Below are 15,636 nucleotides of genomic sequence, written 5' to 3' on the forward strand. Positions count from 1 at the left end.
CTTGCCAGCGAGGTCTGACAAGCCAGCATTTATAATGCCTAAGAGTTAATTTAATATTATCAGGAGTCATAATTAAAAGGAACTTAGTTTAAAAACATTTGCCTGTTATCTTAGAGTCCTTATAAAACAGAACCAATACATTACTTTAGGGTTTGACAAGGAGAAGAGAATCTCCCTGATTTTCTGTTTGGTTAAAAATTCCTCCTAATATGGTGTCATCTGAGGACAGTCCAAAAGCTGTGAGTTAACTCAGAATTCTAACCACTGAGTCCTGTTTTGAAGCTTGCCCTCTTGAGGGTAGAGGATTGCCATATGGAAACATAATAGGGAAATTTCTTTTTCATAACACATAAATTACTTAGTACTTCTGTCCTTTCCTTTTTTTTTTTTTTAATCTAGAGTGATGCTTTATTTGAAATAGTTCTTCTGAGCTTAAGGTTTGTCTCTTTAAAAAAAAAACAAAACTGTTTTAATCATGATCCACACCCAACACGGGGCTTGAACTCACAACCCTAAGATCACAGGTCCCATCTTCTACCTGCTGAGCCAGGCAGAAACCACTGACCTAACTGGCCAGGAACCAAATGTTCTTTCTTGCATCCAATGAGTGAGAACTCAAAGCAGGGAGAGGGGAAAAGAGTACTTGCCAGTTTGAAAGTCACAGTTTATCTTTCTACAATTAAATTAAGAGGAAAAAAGTGAAGAACCCACTGGTAGTAGGAAGAAACAAGAGTCTTCTAGGGCCTGGCGTTTGATGAGGTAGATACTCAGTTACTGTGCATTTCCATTGCTTTTCTACCGCAGCGAATTCGGCAGAGCCAAGGGAACACGCATGCCCGAGGCCACGTTACTCTTCTTTTCCAGAACCCCTAACGTATTGCTGGCAGGATTGTTGTTGTCACAGTAGTTGGCTGTGCCCGGGACAAGTGGGGTGCTGGTCTGTTGCCACAGATCTTTATCCCAGCCTTCATCACAAGGAGGGCACTGCCATGTGCGCTCAGCCAGAGTCTCTTGTCCAAGGTTCCTGATTTGGCTGACAACATTCTGCTCAGTACAGCTTTTATCATCACAGTTTGAGATACGATGACTGATTTCGGCGGGAGGAACCTGGTGAGCACTGAAGTGGCGAGCACTGACGGGACAAGCAACCAATTTACGACACCGGCATGACTCAGTACTCGGTAAAATGATGAGGAAACCCGCAGGCCCTGATCTGGTGGGTTTTATTGTAGGGGCATTGTATTAGCTTTTCAGGCTCCACGGACTCGGTGTAAGCTTCTTCCCTGTGGGAAATGAAGGAGCTGAATCCAAGCGCTGGGTGGAGAGCCCCACCCCCACCCCGCAGTCACCTCCTCGCCCCGGCTATACTCACTTCCGGCTCCTGATGTCAGGGGGTTATCCTTTCCTTCGTTATTGAACAACTGTAAGAATTAAAATTGTAGGGTATTGTTAATGCTCATGAGAAAATTCTCAGTTTTTTGAGGAAGCAGCACTGCAAGGATCTGAATTTTAAATGGCCTCGAAAGCTCGAGAATATTAAGAAGTATCCCATCACCACCTAGTGGCCGAGAGTGGAATCTACACTTGGAGCAAGAAGCAAGGGCATTTGGGAATACTCCAACATTTTTAACAAAAAAAAGTTAGAGAAAAAGTTAGGCATACAAAAGCCAAAACAAATATGGCCAAATGTTGAGGCTTTGGTAGCGCGGTGCTTCTGCGGTTTGGCTATGCCTTTAACAGCAGCCGTGAAAATATGCTAGTCATGGCTCTGTCACTAAACAAACCCTAATTATATTTTTACATAACTGAATCTAAAGAAAACATACCAACAGAAGGAAACCCTTCAGTGTCAACTTTGGAAAGAAGACTGCATAACTAGAGACTGCTAGTAGCTGGAGAGTGAATGTGATCACCCGGAAACAGAGCATCGCTGTCCAATAGAACTATTCCTCAGTGGTGGAAATGTTCTGTGTCTGAGAGGTCCGATAAAGTAGCCACATATACTTTTGAGCATTGAAAATGCTAATGGCCCATGCAACTAAGAAGGTGAAATCTTCATTTAATTTTAAAATATTTAAATTCAAATTGTCAAAGCCACCTGTGACTAGTAGCTACCATACTGGGCACGCAGAGTAGAGCTTACAATCTTTCTCTAAAAATATGTAGGCCCTTTCTTAGTAGCTTTCAGTGGAGGCAGAACCATCCGCTGGTGAAACTGCTAGAGAATTGAAATGTGAAAAAGAATGAGACAAGCAAGGGAAGGTGGAAAGAAAGAGTCTTGTCTGGTCACAGCTCATTAGACTTGAGGATATCGAATCTCAAAGATGTAATAGGCCCACTAGCAAGTTAATAAAATTACAAAAGAAGTTAAGGAAGCACCAACAGTCCAATTCTACCACATACAGACGCTTCAACCATAGAAATAATATTGGCAAACTTCCAACTCACATAGTTGAAAAGCGCTGGGAACCAAGCCAAAGGAAATCACAAAGACAAAGAGCTCATAAACTTTACGAACACATTTTTCCTGGTACATACAAAAAGGGGGGCACTTCAACACACCTCCTTCATTCGCCCTGTGAATTTAGAGAGTTTTACCCTAAAGATCAAGCCAGATCCTCTTGTAGGACAGCACAAATAGCCCCCAAGGTCTGTCCCTCTAGACCTGTTGCAGTGGTAGATCTGTCTGGAGACGCTGTAGACTCTATTAAAACACTTTGGACCAAGGAAAATATCCCAGAATTCTAGGAACCTTGGGATATAGGATCAACAGCAAATATCAATCAGGAAAACCTAATCTAATACGAGGGCTATTTTGAATATTGGGGCATGTGGAAAGGAAACTATATATAAGGCGAGATCAGTTGAGATAACATTAAAGGGGTTTACAGGAAACCAAAAACGTTCCAGTGGTGATTTCACCTGTCCCCGGGTATGTTATTTGAATTCACTAATGCAATTCTGGAAATTGGAAAAGCTACCACTTTGAACCTCTGGAATTCTACTTCCCCGGGGGGTGGGGGGAGAGGTAATATGAAAGTGTCAAGTCTCTAGGAGAATATGCAAAATAACAATTATGATCAAATAGTTGGAGAACCTGGAGATACCCATCCCACCAATAGAACTCACTGGCAGTCAAAAGGTAGGTGCATCTTGGAAGTTACAGCAATATTATGAAGATTAGCTAATCCTTAAATAGAACTTACTAAGTGCCAGGGACTGTTCTAAGTACATATATTTAACTCATCTAGTTGTAATATATAGAGATGTATGATGTTAGCACTATACTTGATGTCATTTCCTCAGTAAAGGATCTTCCTAAATCAATCCTTGGTTAGCATACGTGCATCCATCTGGCTGGTGTATTCTTTTTAATACCAATAAATTATGTTCACCACCAAAGTTTGCTTTCACTTGGCTGCCCTAACAAGCCACATTGACTGTATCACCAATGTAAATTCTTCCACCCTGAGGCATAATCCAATAAAACAGAATTTAAACAGCTGACCTAATGGGTGATGGGAGTTAAAGAGGGCACGCATTGTGATGAGCGCTGGGTATTATATGTAAGCGATGAATCACTGAATTCCCCTCCAGAAACCAAATTTGCACTGTATGTTAACTAAAATTTAAAAAAAAGAAATACAATAAACAGATGACCTAAATCCAATTCAAGTATTAAAATTGTTCATTACAATAATGACACATTAGCCAGGGGTCACAATTGAGCCTGTGAGGAACTTTTTTGTTGGGAAGGCATATCCTTTTTCTTGATCATTGTGGTGATTACACAATGCATGTTTGTCAAAACTTCTGAACAATTCAGCAAAGAAGGATAAATTTTACTGTGTGTAAATTATATCTCCATAACACTGATTTTGAAAAAGTACTGCACCCAAAAACTGTCTTCCCTTATTGACTTAATGATTAACTTAATGATTAAAGTAAACTTTTGGGAAGAAAAATTTTTCCCAAAATCAGGCAAAAGCCTTTGCCCTTGAAACTCCTTACCTGAGAAAGGAGAACAGGAATCAATTGGTATGTTTGAATTCTGAAAACTGCATATCCACATCCATACTAAACTTGGGTCTCTTCACCAATTAGCAAAAATGGATCCAAATTTAGAAGCTCCTTAAACAGCAAGATGCCATCGAGCCATGCTAATACAGTAACCACTAATACAGTAACCACTAGCTACATGTGGCTAGATTAATTAAAATTAAATAAAATTAAAAGTAAAGTTCCTTAGGGGCGCTAACCACATTTCAAGTGCTCAATAGCCATCTGGGGCTAGTGGCCACCATATTGGACTGCACAGATGTAGAACAGTTCCATTACTCTAGAAAGTTCTATTGGATAATATTGCTTTAGGGGCTAAACAGGTATACAGATCCCTGGAGTTTAATGATTTGAGTAAGACATACATAACTATATGGCATATATCTCTGAGAATTCAACTGGCTGGCATTGTTAACAAATTAAATCATTTTAAAAGGATGTTTTAAATTAAAATTAAATCATCTTGTAAGGTTGCATACTGTAGCTATTCTACTGATGTTCCAGTAGGACAATGACCTCAAGATACTCAGAGACCGGCCTAGCAACAGAGGCAACTCATGGCGGAGTCATGGAGGAAAGCGTGTTTCTCTAAGTGCACCCAAAAAGGCCTCCAAAAATTTAAGAAATTCCCAGTAGGAGGTGTGCCAGGAAAACCAAATATGCAGCCTATTTGTTTTTAATCTTCTGCTTAATGCTTTGCCTTGCACTGTTGGCCTTTAAGCCACCACTCATAGATGACCTTGGAATGCTCCTCCCCTCATTAAGGCAAAAAACTGTGGTTTTACACAAATTATTTTTATAGAAATTATAAGACCATTTTATTGGTAAAAACCACTGCACAATCCTCCATTTTTGGATCTTACTTGAGAAATTGTTTAGAGACATGGCATGGCAGAAAATACTAATTTTATCACCAATATCCATAATCTCTGATTGCTAAATAGAATTTTCCATTTCACAAGGTCACACGGACTTCCAGAATAAGTACGGGTTTCCCATCCTCCTCTCTGGTTATGTACAGTCACACACAAATTCTGTCCAATGAGCTGTATAAAGAACTCCTGTGTGCAACTTCTAGAAAGTGCCCTTATAAAAAGGGAGATGGGTCCTTCTTCCCCCTTCCCCCTTTCTGCTGATTGGAATGTAGACAAGAAAGCTGGAACTCAGGCAGTCATATTGGACTTGAGCGGGAAGAGCCATGTTGAGGCTGGTGGAAAAAGATAGAAGGAATCTGAACCCTGACACTGTTAAAGATCCTATCAGACCTGGGGTGACATGAAAGAAAGAAAGAAAGAAAGAAAGAAAGAAAGAAAGAAAGAAAGAAAGAAAGAAAGGGAGGAAGGAAGGAAGGAAGGAAGGAAGGAAGGAAGGAAGGAAGAAAGAAAGAAAGTCAAGTCTGTCTTGGTTAAGCCACTATTGCATTCAGAATTTTCTGTTTCTCCCAGCTCAACCTAATCCTATGCAATATATATAGCATCTCTGGTTCTCAGCCGAAATGTAACAAGAGTAGACTCAATGAAATACAAAATGGAGCTCCTGGGGTGCTCCCCACCCTCAAGCGTCAGATAGATACGGACTGGCTTCCTCCTGTCCTGGCACAGGCAGGGCTTTCAGTGACCGCTGGCTCACAAGCTATTTATCTTCTATGTCACCACACCTCACATGGTGCCTTGTCCGACATCACACGCCTCCATGGGGCTTGTTAGTAAGGAGCAAGTGTGGCTCTGTGAGCCCCAGAAACGGGATGGGGAAGGATCCCAGGCACTGGACACGTGGTGAGTGTGGGGCCATCTCCGATGATTTCAGACCTGGCATAGACTTATTTGTAGTAATAAGTCAATATCACACCTCAGTGGCAGTTATGCTTTTCAGTTTCCCGTGTTCAGTCGACATGGGCTGGATACAAGCCTTAGGATCTCCAAAATACTTGCAATAAGATGAAGTTCCTCTTTTTTTCAAAATTAATTAATTAATTAATTAATTAATTTGACACAGAGAGAGAGAGAGCATAAGTAGGCCAAGGGGGGTGGAAACAAGCTCCCGGCTGAGCAGAGAGCCCGATGTGAGTCTCGATCCCAGGACACTGAGATCATGACCTGAGCCAAAGGCAGAGGCTTAACCTACTGAGCCACCCAGGCGCCCCTGAAGTTGCTCTTTAAAGACCCAGTGATTCAGTTTTGGGCGTGTTTGCAGCTAAATGGAGTCAGATATTTCTAACACATCTTTTCTTAGTTGATGAATGTCATGTTTGACAGTGACAGAAACAGAACTACAGCAGCTATAACAGAAATAATAATAATAATAATGTTCTTATAGTTTAGTCAAGGAAAATATGGCAGAATTCATTCCATGGTGCCATACTTTTCTGACTTAATGGCTGACTCAGTCTAAAATTAACACCATTGTTCAGCAGCACAAGTCCTGCGGGGGAAGGAAGCTGGATATTGACTTCCCACATACCCGTCCAAGCAGTGGGCATAGGACACTGCGGTTTGGCTGACCCCACTCCACACTCATCCTGACCCCTCTTTCCCCTCCCCAGACTTTCTTGCAATTAAGGATGGCTGCGTGACCCAAAAGCAGAAGTTTGCTAAAGAAACAGATGCGGCTGTCACTATGACTTACTTCTTCCATCTTGACTGTTGACGTGATAGTGAGATGTAGCTGCCCCTTTGGGGACACGAGGGGATGAGTACACGGAAGGAAGGGTAACGTTGAGAGATGGTGGAGTACAAAGATACTGTCTGGTCTCCGATAGCATCGACAAGTGGTCAAACTAACACCACCAACTATCTTCCTCAGATTTCTTGTGATATGAGAAAAATTAATTCCTATTTGTTTTTAGCCACTGGAATTTTAGTGTTCCATGCCTGCTCTTGACGGCATTTCTACTGGATGCAGCAGGTCCCAGGAGGCCCTTCCAGACTTAGGGCATTTGGTTGCCTTTCTTACTCTGTCCCTTTGCTTATTTCCTACGGGTCTCTGAGCAGAGGGTCGCCACACAGGCTGCACTTTGGAATCATCCTGGGGAACTTTTACCAAAGTGCCTTTGCCCAGGCCCCATGCCAGGTGAATTGAATCCACATCTTGAAGGGTACAGACTGGACATGAGTAATTTTTAAGAGCTCTTCTAGACTAGTTATTTACAATGTTTCCTCCCCACCTCAGGACTCTCTTATACTCTTAAAAATTATTGAGAACCCAAAAGGCTTTCCTTTTATGTCTTATGTTATTGGTATCTATAGTATTCAAAATGAAAACTGAAAAAAGCAATACTTGCCCTTTTAAAAACAAATAATAAGCCGCTTTTATATGTTTAAATTTTTCCATAATAAAAAACGTAAGCAAAAATAACTTAGGGAAATAAGGTTCTGTTTTATTTTGCTTTAAGTAGTCTCCATGCCCAGTGTGGAGCCCAGTGCGAGGCTTGAACTCATGATCCTGAGATCAAGACCTGCGCTGAGATGAAGAGTCAGATGCTTAACTGACTAAACCACCCAGGTGCCCCAGGAAATAAGTTTTTAAAGATTTCAAAGAGTTTTATCTGCTCCCATTTGGATCATGATTTGAAAACACACACACATATATACAGTCTAGGACATCTGAACACTGAGTGGATACTTGATAAAAATTATTAAATTTTAGATGTGACCACAGAATTGTGATATTTGTGTGAGTCCTTATCTCAGTGCTACCTACTGAAAAGTTCACAGATGGAATCATAGGATATCTGGGACAGCTTCAGAATAATCCAGGAGCAGAGTGCCTGGGTGGCTCAGCAGGTTAAGCCTCTGCCTTCGGCTCAGGTCATGGTCTCAGGGTCCTGGGATGGAGCCCCAAATCGGGCTCTCTGCTCAGCGGGGAGCCTGCCTCCCCCTTTCTCTCTGCCTACTTGTGATCTCTCTCTGTCAAATAAATAAATAAAATCTTAAAAAATAATAATTCAGGCGAGGAGGAGGGAGTCAGTGAGGTAGAAACGAAACAAGATTGGCCATGAGTTGAAAATTTTTATCAAAAAAATTTGATAAAATTTTTTTATCCATCTTCTGCTGACGGATAGCAGAAGATTCATTTTACCATTCTATGTTCATATATTTGAAATTTTCCATTAAAGAAAGTTCTAATAATAGATGATAGTCATCACACAGAAACCAGATAAAGCAAAGGAGAAAAAGCAGGATTTTTTAACATTAGACAAAATATTCTGATCATTCAGTAAACAAGAAGAGGGATCTTTTTTAATTAATAAAGCATAAAATCTTCAATGAAGACACAGTCAGGGCCCACTTATCCATTTGGCACAGTACACACAAAGGTCCACAGTGCTTTTGAGGGTTCATGAAAATGTTTACACTTCTTTGAAAATAGAAAATGAACTTTTAGGATGAAGAACATATCTTAATATATAAATATATAATATGAATGTCTTTATCTATATACCAACACAGTCGCAAAATATAGCTCTGGATTTTTATTGAGGAAAGGGTCTAGAAAGGCAAATGTGTATAGGACCCACAGATGTCATAATGCAGCCTTGAGTATCATGTCATGGATGTTTATGTGCTGAAGAGAAAACAGCAAAATGCAAACAGCGGAGATCCTGGACTCTGGAATTAGAGAGCTCATGACATTGTGGCTACAACCACTGAACGTGACTTTGGGTTGGCCCTTGGGGAGAGGGTGAGTCAGGGAGTGCCAATATGGTCATGAACGGGCTGGTTGGATCCTGCTGGTCAAATTTACAGAAAAGGGTCTGCAGAGAGGGAAAGATAGCAAGCACCTCTTGGGGTGTCTTCTCAGCTATCCCACTTGATGTGGGAAGAGTGCCCCCAACACCTCCCTTACACCATCCTAGGGCTTCATATAAATTATCTGTTGTCACACTGGGCCACCAGCCATACAAAGTTGGTTCTCAGGGAGAAAGCTCACCAGGGCTGGGGCTCCAGGAACCTAAACCACAGAGCCCAGAGACACAGAGGTTGAAAGTGGATTGATGGAGCGGTGTTTGTGGCCACATTCAGGGACAAAGTGTATGAACCCCTGGGGTCTCAGAACTTACCTTTTTCTCTCCCCTATGAAGTCAACCATCCCTCAAATCCTGAGAACCCTGAAATTTTTATCATAAATTGTCTTTGGGGCTTAAGCTGTTCTGAATCATATTTTATGTTTGTAACAAAAAGAAATTTTAGGGTCACCTGGTTGGCTCAGTATATAGAGCATGTGACTCTTGACCTCAGGGTTGTGAGTTCAAGCCCCACGTTGAGTGTGGAATCTATTTGAAATTTAAAAAAGAAGAAGAAGAAGAAGAAGAAGAAGAAGAAGAAGAAGAAGAAGAAGGAGGAGGAGGAGGAGGAGGAGGAGGAGGAGGAGGAGGAGGGGGAGGAGGAGGAGGAGGAGGAATAGAAGGGCACCTTGGTGGCTCAGTCAGTTAAGTGTCTGCCTTCGGCTCGGGTTGTGATCCCAGGGTCCTGGGATTGAGTCCCACGTCAGGCTCCCTGCTCAGTAGGAAATCTGCTTCTCCCTCTACCCCTCTCTCCCTATCCCTACTCATGCTACCTCTCTCTCTCACACACAAAAATAAATAAATAAAATTTTTTTAAAAATTTAAGAAAGAAGAAAAGAGAAAAGAAAAGAAGACAAGACAAGACTTTAGAAGTACAGGGATTTGATAACCCTAAGATCAGAAGTGTAAACGGAAGCAGTGTGCCCCAGACCCCAGTGTGGCACCAGTCATCTAGGCAAGGAGGTTTAACCTCTCCAGCATGGCCAGTTCCCCTCCCTTCTCTTTCCAGTGCAAAGGTTGTCACTAATGGGGCGATTATTCCTTGATAGAGAAAGCGCTCTCCCATTGTCCAGATGAGAAAACTGATGCTCATAGTAAAGAAATATCCCCATCCAAACACCACTGGCAAGTTAAACACAGGAGAAGGCCTGGTAGGAGGGCAGAGAGATCTGCCAGCTAGCATCAATCAGTGACCTCCCATGCCCTAAGTCTGCTCAACCCTACCCTGCTTAGACCAGCAGCCACAGCCAACTTCTCTATCTGACTCCCTCTGGCACCAGGGCTCCAATCAAATGGGTTGCTATTTCCCATCTTCTCCCTAACCCAAATATCTCTGAAACACGTTTCTTAGTTTTTAGTTTTTACTTGTGTATTTCAATAGATTTTCAATTCTGAAAGGTAGAGAAAATATTAAGTTATTAAAAATACAAGTGAAGGGGCGCCTGGGTGGCTCAGTGGGTTAAAGCCTCTGCCTTGGGCTCAGGTCATGATCCCAGGGTCCTGGGATTGAGTCCCTCATTGGGCTCTCTGCTCAGCAGGGAGCCTGCTTCCTCCTCTTTCTCTCTCTGCCTCTCTGCCTACTTGTGATCTCTGTCTGTCAAATAAATAAATAAAATCTAAAAAAAAATACAAAAAGCTGCAGAGTTAGAAGAAATTTCTACGAGCACTAGTAGTGTAGGTGTACTTGAGAACTGGCCCACTGTGTGACCCACCAATACGGCCCAGACCTAGGGGAGACATGAAGTAACATAGGAATATGTCACTGTGACCCACATACCTTGGCTGGAGAGTGGAGTCCCAGCCCTGTAGAGGTGAAGTGGCAGGACCTGGAACATGACCTTCACACCAGCGGCCATAGTATCCAATGTCTCTTTTACCTGTTATGCTTTACAAAACCTTGTTCCTATTCAAAAGGCCTTCCACCTGGAAGTAAAATGTTACTAATAGAGGGGCGCCGGTGTGGTTCAGCCAGTTGAGTGTCTGTCTTTGGCTCAGGTCGTGATCCCAGGGTCCCGGGATGGAGTGCTGCATAGGGCTCCCGGCTCACAGGGAGTCTGCTTCTCCTTCTCCCTCTGTCCCTTCCCTCCCGCTTGTGCTCTTTATCTCTTTCTCATGCTCTCTTGCACTCTCTCTCTCTCAAATAAATAAAGCCTTTTAAAAAGATGTTTCTAGGGATGCCTGGGTGGCTCAGTTGTTAAGCGTCTGCCTTCAGCTCAGGTCATGATCCCAGGGTCCTGGGATCGCATTGGACTCCCTGCTCTGCGGGAAACCAGCTTCTTCCCCTCCCACTCCCCCTGCTTGTGTTCCCTCTCTCGCTGTGTCTCTCTCTGTCAAATAGATAAATAAAAGTCTTAAAAAACAAACAACAAAAAAAAGACTTTTACTGCTAGAAAGAGAAGCCAGAGCAAATGGATTGTCATGCCCCTGTTACCTGAGGGAAGGCAGTGTGGTGGGCTGGCTCTCACTGAGGTTTATTCTACCATCTTGGCAGTTTGAGACTTAAAGGAGGTGCCCTTATAGATGTCCCTGGTCTTCATTTAGGGACCAGTGGGACAAGTCTTCCCAACTGAGTTGTCAGTCAGCCAGTAGTGCCGGTTCCCATGAAACTACCCTGCCGGTGCGAAAAATAAGAAAAAAAAATGAAAGGAAGCCAACTACAAGCACCCAGCGGAGATTTCTGCTCACTTGCACAGGCTTGAGCTGGGAAATATTACCATGGCCTGTTAGGATATGGCCCTAACAAACTTGCAGGAATAGGGGCTACATACCCACAAAACTGGGTCACCACCCCCTACTGCACAGGCACTTCTTTCTGAGGCAACTACAGCCTTACCTTGACACATGTCCTTCCCTGTCTGTCTCTCACCCCTACCCGCGCTCCTCCCGCGAGCTATCCTGATTTGTTCAGAAACTACAAATCCCAGCATGCAACACAGCCAAGGAACAGGAGGCCTTCTGGGATATGTAGTGCTCCCAGGTACAGTGATCCAAGTGGTCCAAATTTTACAAGGTGTTTTTTCACGATGTTAGGATGCAAAAAAAAAATCTCAGCACAAGGCTAAGATGCATCTTCAAGAATGTGAAGGGCTAGAGCACCCATCCCCACGGCATTCATGCTAGATCTCACTACCCCTATGTGGCTGTTTGGCTGTGGGTCTGTGTTCAGGCCCTTCACAACCTCATCCAATCTGGGAGGGGCCTTGATAATGCACACATCTGTCATTATCACTTATCTTTCCAAACATCATCAGTGACTCCCTCCTCCTTATTGGGTTCAAGTTCAACTTCTTTGAGAGGCAGTCAAGAGTTTCAGAACACAGCCCTTCCTGCAAGAGTGTGTTCTGACCCAATCAAACCCAAAGTAGCTCCCCAAAGTCTCTGCCTCTCTCCTCTTTATCTGCTCCCCACCCTATCCAGAAACTCACACTGCCCACAGACCCTGGAGCCACTGCCAGCACCCACATGTTTGGATATCGGGGCCCCTGTGCTACCCACACCCAACACCATCCCAAAACTACCCCCTCTGGAGCCCTGCCCTTCAAATCCTCCCACCTTTCCTCAGAGCCAGGCCCTCGCTTGCCCCACCGGAGGCAGAAGTCCTGCTGCAAGGAGAGGGCTGTGCTTCTGGCATCCTCCGAGGCAACTTGGCACAGAATTGCTTGTGAAACTGTTGTCTGGGGTTGGTTGGCATTCTAGCTAAATAGGCTTTTGTGGATTGGCCTGGGACCCAATTGCCGTGTATAAATGTTATTTGAGTGAATGTATGGCATTGTTTCCATGGAGAAAATCCCTCTGAGCTCAGAGCATCTGACCAAAAGTGAACTTTGGGGACACTCCCCGTTGTGCTCTGGGGGCAACCTCTGTGGGTTTGGCTCCAATTGCAGAGAGGGCCCGGAGAAGCCTCAGCTCTGGCCCAGCTTGGCTGGGAGTAGGTGTGGGCAAGGATCTATTTAGGTCGGATCTTCCCTTGAGCTGAGGCCCAGGAGAAAGGGGAGGGGGCTGCCCAAAGCATTCGGGACTTGAAGATGAAGACGGAGGGCGTGAGTGATCCCAAAAACCCATCCACTGCCTGGCCCAGAAAAGACGAGATCAAGGGGATCCCCTCCGTTCGGCCTTCTCTTGGGTTAGGAGAGTGGGGGTTCAGGGGGTGACGAAGGAAGGGGCAGCATGTTAAGGATGCCTTATTCCACTTGCCCTTTGGCGGGCTGAGGTCTTGGCGCTGGCACCAGGGGGCAGCAGAGGCAGAGAGATGCTCGCGGAGGAGGGTTTGTTTTTTGGGTGGATGGGAGTTTGTTTTCACCTGCAAATGGTTTTCCTTCCCACCATCGATGCCGGGCTGGGCTTCTAGATCCCATAAGAAAGCTTCCTTCGATCAACCATGAGCTAGCTCCACCATTCTAGGCTTTCAGAGAAAGGAATTCTGTCCTCGGGAGGGGGCGACGATCAAGGCTGTGCCGTCGGGGATCCATCGGGAGGGGCGGGACGCTGCCTCCCAGTACTCGGGGACCCTCCCCGGCCCGCCTGGTTGCGGGGCTTGTGTCTGCCCGCACGCGCGCACGGATCCACTCGCACTCGGACACCCGCAGCCACGCGTCCAGCGAAGAAGGGGTGTCCCGATTAGAAGAAGGCCTGGAGTAAGTTTTATTCTACTGCCAGGACTGGAGGGAGCCAGGAAATGCTGTATGAGGATGGGAAGCCCCAAGAGAGGTGGGAAGGTTAGCTAGGGACGCCTGGCTGAGCTGCTGCCCTGAACAGAAGGGCCCTATCCAGACCCAGAGGGCACAGAGCTTCTGAGTAAGCCTTGAGAGGGACCGCTAGGGAAGAAGTGGGGGCGGCACAGCACGCGATGGGACGAGGACTGTGCACTTGACACAAAGAGAAGCCTGGACGGGGATAGCGGTAATACTGGCAGGTGCGGGTAGCCTTCGACCACACCCACAGCCGGGGGTGGGGGGAGCGGGTGGGGGTGGCAGGAAACATTGTCTTGGACGTGAGCCTCAGTTTCCTCATTTGCAAAGAGTTGAGACCAGACCTCGTGAGGCCCCCTTCCACCCCTGAGGTCCCTAAAGATGGGAAATGGGGGTGTGGAAAGGTCGTGTTTGATCTGGACACGAGGAAGACAGGCACACCCTCACCCAAAAACAATCCAGCACCCATGTCACACGGAACCCTGTCTCCCCACGCAACGTCCCTGGGAGATCAGCTTGTGAGTCTGGACTTGTCAGCCAGGTTTCATGAACTCTTTCTGGTCCTTGACACCCCGAAAGGACAGGCCCTCTGGGGAAAGGGATGAACCCTTCCATTTCTGGGAAAGCCTCAGCCAGCAAAGAGGGGTACAGGTCGGGGTCTGGGGAGAGGGTTGAAATAACAAGCACCACACACATGCACCCCGGAAGGAGATCACATTATTTAACCATCAGTCAGAAAGGACACTGGTTGTAGGGCTAGACAAGGTCCTGGGAGTCCCTTCCATTCAGATGCCACACATTAACCTTTCCATAGCGGTATCAGCGAAGGTGAGGGGGCGCTCAGGGGAGGGACCAGGGTGGCCAGGAAGGCAGTGGGATACTGGGGGGCTCAGAGCCATGGGATTGACAAGCCGATAAGGACGAATTTCCATATTTGAACAGTGCTGAATACAGGCCCTGCTCTCACCCCTCACCCTTCCGTTTCCCCCCACCCCCGGGGAGATATGGCCCGCTCCCCAAGTTGCAGGCAGTTCCTGCAAGCCCCAGACCAAGTGAGAGACAGATGGTGCGTGGGTCAGGGAGCCCAACACCTGGAAGGTGGAGCAGGGGAAGCCCCACCCTGGGCAGAGAGAGTCAGACCCTGAGGCAAAGGAGACCATATATTCCAACATTCACAGTGGGTGCTACAGGCGGGCTGTGAGGGAGGTGGGGTTTGGCCTGAAAATGTCCCCCCACAGTCACTGAGGAAAGCCCTGAGGCAAGGAGGAGGGGGCTGGGGCTCACCCTTGGAGAGCCCTGTCTCCAAAGTCTGCTAATTTTTGTTGGCGTTTCTTTCTTTATCTTTTTTTGTTCTTTTGTTCTCCATTCTTTAAATAATTAATATAATTACTTTTAAATACAAAATACACAGTGTCCTTTCTCTTCTCTTCTGCTTGTTTGGGGGTGGTTGGGAGGTGAGTTTTAAATAAGGGTCCCAGCTGTCTAACAGGTTACGGGCTCCAGGTGGGAAGGCCAAGAACCCCAGATGCCCCCCTCCCCTGGGGTGCCCGGCTCATGCTTTACCCCTCCCCTGGTCTGCCCCTGACTGGGGGCTCTTCGTGCCCTGGCCCAAAGCCCCCTAGATGGTGAGGAGCCCTCTTGGGAGGCGGCACAGAGCTAACGCTGTGGGATTCCAGGTGTGCCTGGTTTTGGTGCATGGGGTTAGACTGAGCAGGTCCTAGCCCATGAAGCAGACAGGCCCCAGCAGCACCCCTCCCCGCCGTGGGGGGGCCCCCAGGTCTGAGAAGGAGGCATCCAGCACTGGTAGCTGCTCCAGCACGGGTGTCCGCACCTCCAGCACCGTCCGGCCTTGCTGTGTCTTGAGGGGAAGACAGGAGAGAGGGAGCAGTGAGCGTGGTGGAGGGGCACGTGCACACACACCCCCAAGATCCCCCAGGCTTGGCACCAGGCTCGCCTCTCCTCTGAGGGCCCTAAGATGCTGTTCCTCCCAATCCTTGTCACGTGGTCAGACTTGATAGATTTTCTTCCTCAAATGTCTTCCAGAGTCGGGTTTGGGAAAGCTAGGGAGTTGTGTGTGTGTGTGTGTGTGTGTGTGTGTGTGTGTGT

General features: G+C 45.9%; 1 pseudogene; it reads right to left on the reverse strand.

Annotated features, from left to right (window-relative positions):
* Positions 1 to 700: 700 nt before the first annotated feature.
* Positions 701 to 12,533, reverse strand: LOC116862145 (annotated as a pseudogene).
* Positions 12,534 to 15,636: the final 3,103 nt, after the last annotated feature.

This window comes from Lontra canadensis, unplaced genomic scaffold (genome assembly GCF_010015895.1).
Source record: "Lontra canadensis isolate GAN:19392208 unplaced genomic scaffold, GSC_riverotter_1.0 scaffold222, whole genome shotgun sequence".
In the NCBI taxonomy this organism is placed as follows: Eukaryota; Metazoa; Chordata; class Mammalia; order Carnivora; family Mustelidae; genus Lontra; species Lontra canadensis.